This window comes from Aphelocoma coerulescens, chromosome 21 (genome assembly GCF_041296385.1).
Source record: "Aphelocoma coerulescens isolate FSJ_1873_10779 chromosome 21, UR_Acoe_1.0, whole genome shotgun sequence".
Classification (NCBI taxonomy): domain Eukaryota; kingdom Metazoa; phylum Chordata; class Aves; order Passeriformes; family Corvidae; genus Aphelocoma; species Aphelocoma coerulescens.
Genome location: NC_091034.1, coordinates 8,732,559 through 8,746,465, shown reverse-complemented (window position 1 = coordinate 8,746,465; position 13,907 = coordinate 8,732,559). Strand labels below are relative to the sequence as shown.

General features: G+C 39.6%; 1 protein-coding gene across 1 annotated transcript in view; it reads right to left on the bottom strand.

Annotated features, from left to right (window-relative positions):
• Positions 1 to 13,907, bottom strand: part of PEX14 (peroxisomal biogenesis factor 14) — a 70,897-nt gene that overhangs the window by 16,751 nt on the left and 40,239 nt on the right. The window lies entirely within an intron of this gene.

The following is a 13,907-nucleotide window of genomic DNA, read 5'->3' as shown; positions in this document are numbered from 1 at the left end:
AGCTGTGTATCATTTGTTGTGTTATTCTCCTGCACAGAAGCACATAAAAACCCAGTGTCCCTGCTAGGAGGAACACGTGAAGGGATTTGGGACCTTTCACCATACACAGAGTGCATGGAAAAACATTCAGAAAGGTGGGAAGTGAGAATATGGATTTAAGGAGAGAGATTTAGAAGATAAGAGGCAGACATGATTCTTGTAGGGACTAAGCACAGTGAGGAAAATGGTATGAACAGGACAGCACTGGGAGAAAAATGGGGGGAATACTTTCTCTCCATCACCCCCATTCGAGATCCATAAAGCGTTGTTGGTAGACGAAATTCCTGAACTGAATCCTTTAAAAAACTAAGCTTTTTAACATTACAGAGACATGCAATATAGAAAATGGTCAGGCCACTGGGCATATTAGCTAAGTTTCAAGAAATTTTTTCAGGATCTTTAACTTCACTGCATACTGGGGGTCTAGACAGAATAATCTGTAGCACAAACAATATTGTCAGAAATAAATACACAAGTCTGTCTCAGAACTGTTATTTAATATCATAAGCACTAACACAATGCTTGTGGTATTCAGAAGGCTTTATAACTATTAACAGATCTTCTCCCTATTCCTGTGAGCATGTGAGAAACTGAGTTCCTGTGAGACACTATTCATCTACTCCACAGAGCATTTCAGAGAAGTTCAGTGATTTTTTTAACAACAAAATATTGTCAGTGTAAGAAACAGTATCAGAAACCAAAAGTTCCTGATCTTTGGTCCTGCAATCCGACAGAATCACCCTGTCACTTGTATTTGATGCATGGCTCAAATAGTAAGGAACCAAAACCACATGAAACAATATAGAACAAGACCTACAGTGAGTGTAATAAAAGGCAGAAAAACACAACTCAGTGTATTGCTCTACTCACAAAAGCAGTATTTATGGTGTCTAATACATGTTAAAAAGCAAAGTCCAATCAGAAAGAAACTGTTTTAACCATTAATTCAATGTAGAATCCATAAACAGATACCAACACTGCAGATCACCAGCAACTACTGGATTTCATAAAGATGGAGACAACATTAGTTGCTGGCTGCAAATGTGGCATTTTGTTCTATTTCCATGCAAATCTTTAACACTTAGAAACATTAGAAGTAATGGAGGATCTTCATTCTGCAAAAAGGGCAGAAAACAATGTCTGTTCTGTCCTAACCACACCATGTTCTCATCCTGTTTGAGAAAAAAAGCTAAAATCTTTTGCAGATAAAAGGAGCCTTTAGGATTATTCTGATCTTGCCAACTAGGGACAAGTATCACTGTTTCCATTTAAACCCTGCTGTGCTGTGAAGAAAAAGCTGATGTGAATGATAGAACGACGGGAAGCCTTTGACACTGCAATTCCTGGTTTAAGTATAGTACAAATTAGAAGTTTTACTACTTCCCTTGACTATTCTGCTGCCTTGTGGTCTTGGCCATGGTACTAGTGACATTGGACAGAAGAATATCACAACTACATCCCTTCTCAATTATCAGAGAAGACTGGGATTGCCATCACCTTGGAAAACCTCTTCATTCATCTGGACAAGATGCTTTTAAGGCCTTGTCATCTTGGCCTCAAGATCAAGGGAGACCTGGAGCTGATTCCTTAAGCATATATATGGAGTAAGTCTACCTGGTGGACACTGAGTAATGATGAGTCATCTGTGCACTCAGAAATATACCTGTCTTCATGCTGGTCCTTTCTCACACACAGTAACAAAAATGGACAAGATATTCTAAGATATTCTCTCCTCAGGCAATTATAGCCAACTCATCACAATTCCCTTTGGAATGATTTTTTTTCAAATTCACCACCTACACACATGTATGCACACAGTATGAGTTTTCCATGCCCAAATTATTCAACTTTGATATATTCATTACATACAGAAGTGTGAATTTCTAAACCAGATCTAAGTGTCATCTGTTCCAATATCTCATCTCGCTTTATTTTATCACAGTCCTATCACTACATGAAAAAGTATCCATGTTCATTCATTGTTCTAACCTAGCAGAAATTGGCAAGCCAAAAATAATACCACTGCCCTTGGATGCAAAAGCAGTGTCACAAAAACTGGAGCTTTGTGTCTAGTATAACTCTCAAATAGGTATCTGAAGAAAATCACCTCAGTTAACAGTGGAATTGCTCTAAATCCACTTTCCAACACTTTGGAAAACAAACATTTTCGTTGTTCTGCGGCTGAAGCAAGATCAAGTCCATGCAGAATGCAAAAGGTTAAAAGGAACAATAAAGGAAACTGCCAATTGTAAGTGAATTATATTTGGCTTTGAAAGCTGAGCCACGGCTACATTATAAAAGGCATCTCTTTGCGTTGTTTACCATCACCCTGACTAATGCAGACCTTTTTTTTTGTTTTAAATAATCTCATGCAAATTAGACACACACTTCCTTCCAGTTGATTGCTATCTGCAAGGAATAATCTAACCGCAGAGGGTACTGAGCAAGGACTGAGCTGAGGAGAAGGATGCACGGAAACTGTCTTCAGAGCCCCACAGAATGCAAACCTGTTCCCTTCCCCCAACCATCCATTTCATTCCTCTACAGCACCACAGCCATTGCAAAGAATGTCATAATTTTCACAAAGATTTAAAAATTCCTTTTCAGGCTTCAGGGTGTTGATTTGAATAATCCAGCACTCACAATTGTTTTGCACTCAAAGGCTCTTGCTGACCCTCTTTTTTGATTGTCACTGCTGCCACTCAATTTGCAGGCATCACTCAGCCTCTGTAAATTGTAGTCAAACACAGAAACAGAGCAAGTCAGAGAACGAAATGGGTTGTCACAAGCATCTCTTGGTGCCTGCACCTCGGGTGTTGTATAAAGAGCTCTTCTGTACAAGAACTTTTAAGACTTGACTGTCTGTTTATGTCCTTTTATAATATCTATTACTGTTTAAGGACCTCATGTGCATCAAAATACTGTTCCTCTTGTGACCACTCTGAAGTAGAGGAGTACTCACAGTACTGTTACCCATATTTCACAGATGAGGAAGAGGACATCTGTGAGAGACATACAGATATGAGAAGTGCTCCAAGGTCAGAACTGAACCGCTGGCAGTCAGAAAATAAAACTCAGGAGATGTGAGTTTTACCTGTTTTCTGTCAAAACACTGCAGCAATAATTGCAATGTAAAACCCTTCCATGAACTTAACTAGACGAGCCACTGGTTTTTCTCCTTCTGATGCAGGCTCTGACATATTAGTGACAACCTTTTTCCCATCCTATGCACTGAAAATATATTTTTCTTCATTATGTTCCTCCTTACACTGCTCAGTCCAGTAATTCACATAAGATTTTCACAACCTGAAGCCTACATCAGTTTTGGGGAGACATTTCTGTTTAGGTGAAATTAAGAAATCTGCCATAATAGGGAAAGGTGGTGGAAAAATTCAGTTCCTTTGTGGGTTTCCAAAGCCAGCTTTATTACCGCTCAAAAAGACCACCCTGAAGCAACCCTCCCACCAACCCTTTGGCAGGGACAAAAGGCAGGAGAGGATATGGGGCAGGGGGTGGCAGCTGTTGTTTTTTCCCCCCCACACTTTCTATTAAGGAGAAAACAAAGTAGGACAGGACAACTTGTGACCTATGTGACCCTATGTGACCACCTGAAGTTAGTGCCTGGTACCACATGACTAAAAGGAAGATCTGCTGGTCAGCACACTGAAATGACATTACACTTCTGTTCCTGGAAGCCACTGAGTCAACTCTGCTCAGAAAGAACATGGCCACATTTTAAAAGAATCATCATAAAATCCTTCTGGGATCTGATCCAGACTAATGATTACACCTGTTCAGTCAGTTACATGCAGTGCTGGTTGACTGTTATCAAATCTGTCTCCTACATCCTACTCTGTGCTTAGCTGAATGTATTTCAAAAAGGTCAAAAAGGCAAAGTCTCCTGATCCATTTTCTTTCACACATGGTCATTCGTGAGGCTGAGCCCAACCCAACATTTGAATAAAACCTAAGGTTTCAAAAACATCATGCTGATTTTTTTCCTTTGATTTACACTGAGACACTGCATTTGAATATAAACATCCTGCTGACTGCACTTCCAGCTCAAACTTTAGTAAAGGAACCCGCACATCAAAGGGACATGGACTGGTCTCAACTGTCAGGCTGAAAAATGCAGAAATAAAAGTAATTTGAAAAGTTGCTGAAAGAGCTTTGAATTCTTACAGCTCTATTCCTCTACAAGACTGTTAATTATGCAAGTGCAATCTTTCAGAAACATGATACACTTTAACCCATCAGGGTGACTAAGCAGCAATCGGAACTGATAAGGGTGCTCTAATCTCAGCTGCACAGCACTAAAATAAGGAAGGAAAATCAGACTAACAGAGCAATGCTAGGAATTACACAGTGAGCCAGCCAGGAATGAAAAGGTTAAAATAAAAAGTATTTTGGTATAACAAGTATAAATAAATAAATAAATACAGCAGCAGTTCCTCTTCCTGGCTAAGCTTTTTGGAGTCTATAATAAAATGAAGTGTAATGGAGGAGAGGAGGGCAATGTCAGAGGGTGAGGGTTTGGGAGAGAGGTTGTTAAGTATCTCCCTCTCCTCAGCTGTGTTTACTCCATTTACAGGATCCCGGCTGATTGATAGACAGACAAAAGAAAAGCAAGCAGATAGTAACCCCCCTCTGGGAGCATCAGCAAAGGGGATAACTCCTGACATCATCTAGAGCCCCAAACTCTCCTTAGCCACTTGTAATTAAAAAGACAGAGCAAGATATGCAAACCAGAGAAAAAGTAAAAGAGGATTTTTTTATTATTTATTATTAACATTTTGTTGGAACAGTAGAGTGCAATAAGGACTCTCAGAGCCGTTAAAAGTCGTCGGGTGACCTGCAGACCCCTATTTCCCAGAGCCTTGTATAAAATTGAATTTTTTAAACATAAATTACACGTAATGACGACACTGTAAAAACTAACAGTAATGGAAAGCTGTGCTGTATTTCATTAGCCTGTATTATTCCGTGCCACCTGATCCAGCCGGGCCTTGTTTATGAGTTAGTGTGTTAGCAGATGCCGATGGAAGCATTTGCTTCGACCTTGCTCTTCTCATTGGGGCATGAAATTACGACGGCAGCACCTTGATATTACAGCCATAAATACAGTAAACTGCAAATTTAAGCCAACGGCTCCTATTGTCTCTGAACATAAAGCTGATCGGTATTTATTTAAAAGGAGAACGAAAAAAAATATTATATATCACCTTGTTTATGGGTCCAGTGTCTCCCCTTCCCCTAATCTGCCTTATTCACTTGGTTAAATACTAAACAAACAAACTAAATCCTCTCTATTTTCTACTGTCTAAATATTCTTATGAAATGAGTATTGTCTTCAGAAAACTGGATCAAAGTATTTTCACTCTGATAAGAAAGGGCAAGTGACTTGCTTAGCATGTCTTGGAATGGAAGAAACAGAACAAGTACTACAACTTTTCTTCTCAGTTTTATATATATGAGAAGTTCAAAATGGAAAACGAAAAGGGTGCTTCTGGTCACTCATTCACATTAGTGTGTAACGTGTATCCATATGGATAAGAAACATGTTTTCTTCCTGTTTCTATTTAAAAATATCTCCCATGTTAATACTATTTCAAAACAAGGAGGAAAAAGAAAAAAAAATTGCAGTAAGGTTAATGGGAGAGGAAAAAAAGCATGGGATTCCTTCTCTGAGGCAGCAAACAGCAGGGAGAATGCCTCGCTCTCCTATGGGCATTTTGGGTAAACACCCACTAAAATTTATCAGAGGGGAAAAAATCAAACACAAAGGCAAAAGGACATTGTAATATCACAAGGCATACCATAGCATAAATTACAGCATTATAAGTCAGTCCAAAATGCTGGTAGTTTCAAGGCAGGGAAAATACAGTTTCACTTGCAGCAAGAGAGGTCAGGTCTTCCTCTTCTAATGTGCTCCTTGCTTATATGAAGTATGTTATGTCTGTTCCACAACAGAGAGGAAGGCAGGAAGGCAGGAAGGCAAGAAGGAAGGCAGGAAGGAAGGCAGGAAGGCAGGAAGGCAGGAAGGCAGGAAGGCAGGAAGGCAGGAAGGAAGGAAGGAAGGAAGGAAGGAAGGAAGGAAGGAAGGAAGGAAGGAAGGAAGGAATACCTTTAGTAAAAGCTCCCAATACTAAGCTTTACATTTGAGGGGTCAAGGCACTAAGAGGAGAATTCAAGGAACAACATGCAGGACAAAAATAGGACTCACGCTCGGGATTCTGCAATGCCAAAGTCCCAGTAGATGGAGTGCTATCACAGCCTCAACAGGATTTGGACACCCCTTTTTTGAATTAATCTACAACAAATCTTCAGGCAGCAGACAGCACAATTCAACAGGCATAATTTTTGCTCCACAAATAGTTCAAAACAGAGAAAAAAAAGGAGATAGCAACATGACTCTAAATCAAGCAAGACAGGTCCAAAAGTCCTCACCAACCTGAATTACAGAACCAGAAGTTTTGTTATAAAGCCCATTTACATTCCTACACAACAAGTATATGCAAAAACACAGAATAAATTCAAACTTGGGTATCTTCTTCTGAAGACTTGTCTGACAGAATCATTCTCAGAGCACCATGGTCATCAAAAAAGACAGAAGAAACAAGTCTTTCTGTATGATAAATAAAAATCTCTCCTAAAAATGGAGGGAGATTTTATTTTATCATCATCTGTGATGATATTTTTATTTTTATGTCTCTTGCCTCCAGCTTTTCCTTTCTATTATGACACAAACATAAGCACAGTACCTGACAGAAAGCCTCCTTTGAGTGGACACTGGTAGAGTACATCCATTTGTCTACTGCAAGACTAGAGGTGGAGACACAACGTGTGTGACTGACCTGGAAGCCAGTGTTGCCACACAGGAACACAGGACATACATTCAGCCAGTTCATGATGTGAGAACACTATATAAGAACAAAAAACTCTGCATACTTAAAATTATTTCAAAAAAAATTTCAACCCTACTTGGGGTTTGAAGGCTTTGAAGACTATGCCAGGATACCGGTTCCAAAGTAGTCTATCAGGAAAAGTACATAACCAGGGCTCTGACATTTGTTTAAAGGAAGTCCTTAGAGAGCAAAAAATCCAGCTGATGGAAGAGACACTACTCCAGGAACCATAGTGCTGTCATGACTCGTTACCACAACTGACAACCTCCCTAGAAATACGACCAGGCATTCCGAGAAAACAAGTATTAGATACACTAAACTAGTAAGTTTCCAAGCACATCCAACCTGTGACCTGTAAATTCTTGCTGCTATTCCTGCAGAGAGACAAGTCTCACAGTGATGGTTCTTGATCCTCATTATTTGTATCATAATACTCCTGAGAGATCCCAAAAGGCATTCACTAGGCAGCTATGGCGCCAGGTACTCTGCAGACCACAGAAGCCAGTCAGACCCAAAGCATGCAACAGTCTGTGTGAAGGAAAGACAGCCTGCAAAGAAAAACCCTGCACACAGAAGTGAACTAACTTGCCCAGAGTACACACCAGGCCTATGCAATTTCCTATTAAATCGGGAACTACAACATGAAACATTCTGTAAGGGTGAAAGGATATTAATTTCTCCTACATGTTCATTTCCAAAAGCAGGACAGTTTGGTACACAGCCCTTAAGAAACCCACACACTACCATAGCTTATAAAGCTTACCACAGATTTTAATAGAGCAGTGACAGAAAACATTTGTGCTTCAGATCCATTTATTTTGTGTGAACAAAATATATTTTGTTAAGCAGCTTGTTGAGCAATAGTAACAAAATGATTAGCCTTTGGCTACTCTTTGATCTATGATATTATCTTTAGGAGCTTCTAAAGAGAAAGCCAGAGGTAGTCTTAAATTTGAGTAAGGTAAAATGCTGGCAATACAGGAGGTTTGGTTTTGATCTACCTTTGGAGCACCAATTTTAAATTGTATTTCCAACAACTTGAACCAGCATGTCACAAGAATTCCAGTGCTGATTCAGAAGGAGATGGCCAGGGGGATTTGCAGTCAACCAGACATTTGTAACTCCAAGTTCTTTGTTACAGCAGCAAAGAATCCCCAGGCCTTTCCATGGTATGGGGCTGAGGACAGACTGTATTAGACCTGATCTCAAAGCCTGGCCCTTACGTGGAACTCCGGATCAGTCATTGCTGATCTGGGATTACTGGACTGGGCTGGCTTGCAGTTCTAGAACCTGCCACTCTTTCTGCCCAACTCAGCATTCAAAAGAAAGAAAGGAATCCTGTAAAAGAACAATTTCAAGCCATTATAAGAAATTCTTTAACCAGATTTTTCAAAATATCAGAAGGATTACTTAGTTTTATACATAAGAATGGGAAAGTCTGTCCTGATGCACCATTTCCATTTCCTTGCATTACTCTGGAATTACTGATTGCCCCAAACACACTAACAAGGGCACTTGGCTATTTTCTACCTTAGACAAAACCAGTCACAGAGTAGCTTCTGCAGACTAAGGTGAACTGAAATGTAAAGAGCAACTTGCCTCAATGCTATTTCTTTCCTCTTCTACTTTAAACTTTAGACCATTTGTACAGACTTAACAAGGAAAAACCATATAAAGTACATATACTGTCTATATATGAAGTTTGAGTGTTTGAAGAACACACAACGAAACACTGAACACACTGTATGACAGGGCATACTGGACACCCCCTCTGTCAGGAAGTTGCTATGGGGAGCACAGAGAACTCGCAGCTAGCTACAGCTGCACGTTTTAAGAAAATGTAAAAATGCATGAAAGTATGTATGGAAAAACATATGGAAATGTAAAGAAACCAGCACTGGGTGAGGAGCCATGAACCCATGCCTTTTTCTGACAGGTATTTTCTCACAACGTTATAGAGCATCTTGGCTCCTCTAAACCAATTTCCATAAAGGGGAATCAGTGTTAGACACCTGGGAGTCAGGGAGTCACCACACTAAGAAGGTAAGTTGAATTAAGAAAATTACATCTAAATGCTACATATTTGATTATTATGGTACAAATGTTTCAGGTAAATCTGGTTTGCACTTCCCCCAGAAAGACAGAGATGCTACAACACTATTATAAAAAGACATGTCAGCAAGAATTCATTACAGATTATAAATCACCCTCATTCTTCGTTCTTCTGTTTCTGAGAAATTTTTTACATGCCATTAAAATATTGTTTGCTGAATGCTACTAGAAAGGTAGCCACCTGTAAAATTAAAGGCTGCTGCTGCCAGTAACAGTGTTGGAATACTTTCTGTTTAAAAGACAAGGCTACTTTGTAATTTTTAACACAAGTATATAAATATTTTTCCACCCACCCTACACAATTTTGTTGGTTACATCACATCCATTTAGACAACAACCATCTATGTCATCACACAGGGTGTTAATCTTGGGTGGGGAAGAAAGAAACAGTAGCAAATGAACTTTTAAGAAACCAAGATTAGACATTTAAGCAGGGTCCTTCATGATGAAAGAACAACAAAGACAAAAAACATTAGGGGACAAGTCAACAAAATAGAAGTTTCAAAAGATCATTTTTCATCTTTTGGTTTGTTTATTGCCTTTTTTTCTCCCCTTGTGCCTTCCACAGAGCCTCTTCAGGGCTCTGGAGAAAATTAAAGAGCCTGGATTAAGCGCCCAAAGGACAACTAATGCTAACAATACTAAAAATAATGAGGTTAAGTGGTGTAAAAACTATGGTGACCACACACGGAGAACTGGAGTGGTAAGGTAGAAAAGGAGTTTCATCATTGCTCCCTCGGGACATGCACAGAACATACTAACTGCTTCTAGTTCTCTGGGGTTCCGATTACCATGCCAAACACACCTCCAGAGTTCCCTTATTAGTGTAATAAAAAGCCTCTACACATTTGTGTTCTATTCCCAGCCTTGCTATTGACCTTGTGTAGGCCATTTAACCTCCATCTGCCTCAGTTTCTACGTCTGTGAAAGAGAAATAATATTACACAGTATCTTTTCTAAAATATTTCAGACTGGCACAATCATGTGCAAAGACTGACAGGTTTGAGAATCTACACATGCCTTATATGCACTTGAGTTAGGTAAGGCATTTCCAACAAATAATTTATTCAAATAACATATTTATCCCTTTTTTTTTTTTTTTTTTTGGTAGATCATCTATGGAAATAGTTTCAGATTTCTAACTCTCATCAAGGACTCAAATTCATGCATTACTTTGATTGGGTGCTAAAATACATGGCATTTCTCTGGTCTCCTTTCAGCCAAGTGCTGCCCTCAAAATCCAGTCACTGGGGTTGAATATTCCATAAGGAAATACAGAAATATTTATATTTTTAACATTGTCTTTTGTCTTCTAAAGCCTCACAAAAATTCCAGCCCAGGAGTTAAAATGGGAGTGGCTATACAGAATTTACACAGAAACTGGAGTGAATATTAAAAAACATTTATGGGCATGTTCCTGCAATATAACACAAGTCAGATCAGTAGGGGAGGCAGCTGAAGCAGTTCAAAGTATAACTCTCGGAGCTCCTGGGCTAGGAAATATTCCCTAAACAAAGGAATCACCATACAAATAAAAAGGGAGTGAATAAAAATGGGAAGATACTCCCTTCTGGGCACTACATAAGACTGTGTCTCTTCTCTGGGATGCCAAAAAGTGGATCAACATCACTGTACAGGTCTGCCCAAAGAGCTGTTCAGAGTCAAGGTCAGTGATGAAGGGCCAAGGTTGCTCTTTGTAGATCCCTCTCTCTCCACGTGGCTTTGCACCCTACAGTGTCAAAGCACAGGAATCAAGCAAGGCACAGGTACAACACTGTTGGAGGGGAAGCAACTGTTTGATGTACTGTTTAAGACGCAGATCCCTGAGCAGCAGCTTCAACCCCTGTCCCCAGGGTTGATGCCACAGCCCCCAGACTCCTGAGTGCCAAGTGCAGGGACCACATACAACAACTTACCCTTTACAGGCACCACAGGAGATAAAGCTCACCAAACTGACTCTGATTCTTTTCTTTCTCCATTTCCTCCCTGGTTTTCTTTTACTGCTACTGCTGTCTGTCTCAGGTGGCCTGGCATGAAAAAAGCTCTCCTTTTATGATGAAATATGTGGGAGCAGGTGAGGCCCTGACTCTGCAGAGAACCAAACAAATGGGCAAGAGCAGCTTGTGTTCCTATTGACAGTGCATATGCTGCTAAATACCATTCTCAGCTATCCCAGCTTTAAGAGACACACATACACAAGCATTTGCTTTACCCGACACTAAACTCACACCTCACAAACAAATTATTTAACTACTCTATCCCCCAAGGAAGACAGTGATCATTTCAAATGCAGCTCCCTGCTCGTCTCTCACATACACGCAACGGCCTGATAGGTTAAATGCTGCCATTTAATTACAGTAATGGAACCTGCTATTTTTTGGTTCCCTTGAATCATCTCTCACTCTCTTTTTTAAACACATACAGAGTCATCTTTTAAACATGTGTTTTATATCGTGAGTTTAACAGCTGCATTCTCCTGGTTACTTGAAGAGCAGGAGTAATGATACTCTGATATTCTTCCCTGTACCTCTGAGCAACAGTCTTTTAAACACTACATAAAAAACACAGACTGGGGGATGCTGTAAGAAGGGACACTGCAGAGGCATATCTACCCCTTCATTTACTTAGACAGTTTGTGCTGATTTTATTGAATAAAACCAGCTTAACCTCTTCCACCAACACTCAAAGCAGCTGGGGTCTGGAATGGTGGATAAACATGAAAATGCTTTAAGTAATTTTACTGAAAATTCTATACATCAGTAGATCACACTGACAGTATGGCACAGTATGGTTATAGCTATAGATCTATGGTTGGCAGTCAGAATTATCTCAGCTCTAACTGTTAATATATCTGCCTCAGTGTCCCCATCTAAAATGGGGATGGTATTTCCTCTGTTTCCCACTAAAATGTGGAGTTTGCAAACTGTTTCAAGAATGTAAGGGTCTAATGAAGAAGAAAAAATGTAATTAATTAAATTAATCTTATAATCTTAAATTAATTTTATAATCTTGCCATTTCACAAAAAGTGTCACAAGCTTAGTCAGCTAATATTTGTAGAGTACTTTGAAGATGCAAAGTGGCAGAGAAATATGGGATATAGGTGTGTTAAATTCTTGAGCATGCTACAAAACACCTTTTTCTCAAGTGAATTCAGGAAGGAGGCTGCAGGTGGCCAAAGCCCAGAGAGTTTTATGGTTAGTTATTATTGAAGGAGGGCACGTAACACAGTACTACAAGTAACACAGTAACTGTTAGTGGACTTTACGTTTCATATTGCATAGCAGTTAGAAAAAATCCAGAAGCAAAGTGTAGGTACTTCCAAGTCAAAATAAATTCTTACCTATGCTAAGGCCTCAACACTCCTAGAAAAATACCTGTATTAGACCTGTCCTCAGCTTTATTTGTCCTCTAAATGTGAAAAGCTTATTTATTTGTTCCATGGTAGTTGGCTCACAATCAGCCAGCCAGCCATGCAGGGATATTGCCCATCTTCATTCTCTGGTATGGATATCCACTGGTGTCTCTATAGGATGGAATCTTAAAAGGTGAGGCAAGGCAGAGACAAAGACAAATTTAATTTTATCACCATAAAAAGGGACATTTCCACATGGGCAGCAAGGACATGAATATCATGTGTATGCAGGGGTGGGGGGATTATAAACGCATTTTTGGCGAAATTCAATAAAGCTGATTCCACTGCATAAGGTCAGCAATTTACTTTTAAAAAATGATATGATTGCAACTTTTAATATAACCCATGTATTTGCTGCAAGATGCTCTAGAAGATTGTGTAATGTAACCACCTGACCTCTCTACAGGAGCAGAGATCACCCCATTTACCCTTTATTGTCTTGCTAAAAGCAATGCACATTTGCACGGTATGACAAAGTCAACAGCTTTTACTTCAGAGTGCCTCAGGTTTCATGAGAATGAATTCTCTGCTCTGCTCCTGGGCTAGGCTCCAGGAGAAAGAATAGCAAGGAATGAACCAAAAACTAAATTAACCTCTTAGTTAAGGAAAGAGTGATTGCACTCCAGACTAAGGGAACAGTGTGCAGCAGAAAAGCAAACTGTAGGATTTCATGTTCACGGGTACCCAAGACATAATTTTAAACAGAACAGAGATGTTGTCTGAAAGATCCTAGAGAATTATCTCATACAAGAACTTGTTTTATCTTTCCTAGCAGGAAAGTATCATTAGGTCTGAGATGGATTTCAGCAGAAAAACACCACAGATTATCCTAACTACACTCTTTGTTTTAGCCTCAAGAGGGAAGGCTGTCTCTTTAGACTTAGAATACCAGGTTCATTCTCAGAGCAGGTCAGAAGCTGAATTCGTTTACTTGCTCTGAGAAGACTGTGGGGAAACCCGGGGCTTGATAACCATGAAAAACAAATTCCTTCTGTCACAGAAATATTTTTATACAAACGTACATAGATTTCTTCAACTGTCTCAAGGTGAATCTTTCCTCAAAGGTCAAAGCTGCAGGGCTGGATTAGGATTGCACGCAATCTGCCTGAGCCTTGACATTCTGACATTCTAAAGTTTGTAGCTTTCCCCTCCCATACACAGCTGATGGAAGTAAACTCTCAATCTCTCTGAAAGTGTGGCTTTTACGGCAGTACCTTCAAAAATCACACGCTGCAAATTTCAGAACTCTGAAACAAGCATATAAGAGCAGTTTATGGACATAGCTAACATAAATCTTACTGAGTCAATACAGCAAAAGTGGTAATTAACCCCATTTTACAGATGGGCAAGCTGCAAACAAGAAATTTACCAAAAGCCAAGGAAGCAGTCATGCCTCAGATCTCCCATGCCTGCTCTTAGATTGTAACTACAGAAGTTA